The following is a 3,854-nucleotide window of genomic DNA, read 5'->3' as shown; positions in this document are numbered from 1 at the left end:
GGAACTCAACATTCAAAAAACTAAGATCATGGCATCCAATCCCATCACTTCATGGCAAATTGAAGGGGAAAAAGTGGAAACAGTGACAGATTGTATTTTGGGGGGCTTCAAAATCACTGCAGATGGTGACTGTAGCCATGAAATTAAAAGACGCTTGCTCCTTGGAAGAAAAGCCAAGACAAACCTAGACAACATACTAAAAAGCGGAGACGTTACTTGGTCGGCAAAGGTCCATCTAGTCAAAGCTATAGTTTTTCCAATAGTCCTGTACAGATGTGAGAGGTGGACCATAATGAAGGCTAAGCACTGAAGAATTGATGCTTTTGAATTGCGGTGGTGGAGAAGACTCCTGAGTCCCTTGGGCTGTAAGGAGATCAAACAAGTCAATCTTAAAGGAAATCAACATTCATTGGAAGGATGCTGAAGCTAAAGCTCCAATACTTTGGCCACAATGTGAAGAACCAACTCATTGAAAAAGACCCTGATGCTGGGAAAGATTGAAGGCAAAAGGAGAAGGGAGTGGCAGAAGATGAAATGGCTAGGTAGCATCACTGACTCAATAGACATGAATTTGAGCAAAGTCTGGGAGGTAGTGGAGGACATAACAACCTGTCATGCTAGAGTCCAGGGGTTTGCAAAGAGTCAGACACAACTTAGTGACTGAACAACAACAACAACCTTGGTGTTCCAGTGGCTAAGACTCTACTCTTCCAATGCAGGGGACCCGGGTTTGATCCCTGGTCAGGGAACTAGATCCCACACACTGCAACTAAGAGTTTGTACTGCAACCAAGACCTGGCATAGCCAAATAAATAAATGCATAAATATTTTTAAAAGAGATCAGAAGGAAATAATAAGTATTATTTTGGAACAATATTTATAAGGAGTTGTGAAGATCATTTTTATTATATTATTGACAATTACTGCTTGATTATTATGAGTCATCAATTGGTTGATTGGACCACCATGCTGTCAATTATCCCCATGGTCCTGAGCTTTTAAAAGAAGATATTTATTTGACCACACTGGATCTTGACCACATGCAGAATCTTTAGTTGTGGCGTGCAGGGTCTAGTTCCCTGACCAGGGATGGAACCCAAGCCTCCTGCATTGAAGGTATGGAGTCTTAGACACTGGACCACCAGGGAAGTCCTCTGAGCCATTTCTTCTGCCTGTATATATTGGTTTTTATTGCTGCTATAACAATTTACCACACCTCTGGTGGCTTTGTTGTTGTTCAGTTGCTCAGTCATGTTCAGCTCTTTGTGACCCCAGGGACTATACAGCACATCAGTCTTCCCTGTCCTTCACTATCTCCAGGAGTTTGCTCAAACTCATGTCCACTGAGTCGATGATGCCATCCAACCATCTCATCCTCTGTTGCCCCCTTCTCCTCCCGCCCTCAATCTTTTCCAGCATCAAGGTCTTTTCCAATAAGTGTTTAGTGGTTTAAACAACAGAAACGTATTGTCTTAACAGCTCTGAACATTAGAAGTTCAACACATGCCCCTCTGGACTAACATCAAGATATCATCAGGGCTTCCTTCCTTTATGGAGGGCTTATGGAAGAATCTGTTTCCTACCCTTTTCCCACTTTATAGGATGCCTGCATTCCTTGGCTTATGGTACCCTTCTTCCATTTTCAAAGCCAGTAATGGTGAGTTGAGGCCTCTTTACATCACATCTCTCTTACCCTCCAAAGGCACATCTCCCTCTGACTTCATGTGGAAAAGGTTTGCAGCTTTTAAGAACTCACATGATTATCCTGAGCCCACCTAGATAGTCCAGAATAATCTTCCCTGGAATATAGTAATAATCTCAAGGTTGTTAACCTCAATCATATTGTTTACCAAGTGAGGTAACACATTCAAGATATTCACATGTTACAGGGATTAGGACATGGACATTTAAAAAATTACTTACTTTTATTTATTTATTCCGCTGCACTGGGTCTTAGCTGCGGCACACAGAATCTTTAGTTGTGGCATGTGCATTCCAGTTCCCTGACCCGGGATTAAACCCTGCACTGGGAGCACAGAGTCACAGCGATGGACCACCAGGGAAGTCCCAGGACACAGGCGTTGTTGTTGTTGTTCTGTTGATTCATTTTTTTTTCTCTCTCTCTCTTTTCTTTATTTTAATTGGAGGCTAATTGCTTTACAATATTGTGGTGGTTTTTGCCATACATTCACATGAATCAGCCATGGGTGTACATTTGTTCCCCATCCTGACCCTCCCTCCCACCTCCCTCACCATCCCATCCCTCAGGGTCATCCCAGTGCACCAGCCCTGAGCACCCTGTCTCATGCATTGAACCTGGACTGGCGATCTATTTCACATATGATAATATACATGTTTCAATGCTATTCTCTCAAACCATCCCACCCTCTCCTTCTCCCACAGAGTCCAAAAGTCTGTTCTTTATATCTGTGTCTCTTTTGCTGTCTTGCATATAGGGTCATCGTTACCATCTTTCTAAATTCCATATATATGCCTTACTATACTGTATTGGTGTTTTTCTTTCTGACTTACTTTGCTCTGTATAATAGGCTTCAATTTCATCCACCTCATTAGAACTGATTCAAATGTATTATTTTTAATGGCTGAGTAATACTCCATTGTGTAAATGTACCATAGCTTTCTTATCCATTCGTCTGCCGATGGACATCTAGGTTGCTACAATTATTCTGCAGTTACACACTGTAGTTACATATTCTTTTATGCTTTATTATCTCCATTTTATAGTTGGAGAAACAAAGTGGTTAAATAATTTGTGCAATGTAGCTGTTAAGTGGTAAAACTGAAATTCAAACTAAATTTTTCAGACATGAAAACCCATGCACTTCCACTATATCACTTGGCCTTCCAAATTTTCTGTGGAACTTAGCTTGTCCACATAAAAATTGATACACCACCACCTTGATTCTTTCAGGGGTTTTAAGACTGACTTTTCTGGACTCTTTAAAGATATACTTGGTGTTACACATCTTTAAAAAAACATGTTTCTAGACAATACCTTCTCTATTTCTCCACTGAAGTATAAAACCAGGAAAACTACTAAACACACTAAGTATTTCCCTCAGAAAGAGATCATGGATACTTCTGCCAATTAAACAGGAAGGTTGTGGACCTGAGGACTGCCCATGGAGATTTACTGATCAGATTCATGGTTCAATCAAGTGTTCTCTCTCTCTTTTTTTAAATATTTATTTGGCCACTTCCGGTCTTAATTTCAGCAGTAGAATCTTCAAACTTCGTTGTGCTATCCAGGATCTTTAGTTGAAGCATGGGGAATCTATTTCCCTGGACAGGGATCAAACCCAGGCCCCCTGCATTAGGAGTGCAGAGTCTTAGCCACTGGACCACCAGGGAAGTCTCTAAGTCCTCTCTTTCCATCAGTGACACTCAGATACACCTGCCTGTAAGAAGCCAGTGAAGGCGGCGCTGAAATACTTTTTCAGACAGCTCTGTCAAGTCTCACCCTCACTCTTAACCTTGCAGTCACTATGACCAGCAAGATTACAGACCAGGCTCACTGCAGATGCTTCTCACTAAGGTGGGAGATCTCTAATGGCTGCTGAGGCTCAGGGAGCATGTGGTCCTTCTCTGTGTGGACCCACGTGTATTGAGAGTCCTTCTCTGCCTGGTCTGAGTACTGTATGTTCTCTTTCCAACTCTGCCTTTTCCACATTTCCCGTGACCCACTGTGACACGCCAACTGTTTGACTGATCAACAGCTCTCCTCCCTGCAGAGTGTTTGCATGTACTTTGGTCATCATATCTTGTTCTGCCCTCTGATATTTATTTACTCACTCTTGATTTCTGTTGATTAATTGGCCTTTGTCTTATTGCTG

The 3,854-nt window shown here is 41.9% G+C and overlaps 1 non-coding gene across 1 annotated transcript; it reads right to left on the bottom strand.

The window, feature by feature from the left end:
• Positions 1–3,299: 3,299 nt before the first annotated feature.
• On the bottom strand, positions 3,300–3,372 carry TRNAR-CCU (transfer RNA arginine (anticodon CCU)). The gene has a single exon. It is a non-coding gene; the product is annotated as a tRNA-Arg (tRNA).
• Between the last annotated feature and the right edge of the window lie 482 nt (positions 3,373–3,854).

This window comes from Bubalus kerabau, chromosome 4 (assembly GCF_029407905.1).
Source record: "Bubalus kerabau isolate K-KA32 ecotype Philippines breed swamp buffalo chromosome 4, PCC_UOA_SB_1v2, whole genome shotgun sequence".
NCBI classification, from domain to species: Eukaryota; Metazoa; Chordata; class Mammalia; order Artiodactyla; family Bovidae; genus Bubalus; species Bubalus kerabau.
Note: the sequence above shows the minus strand (reverse complement) of the source record. Positions and strands in the feature narration are given on the sequence as shown.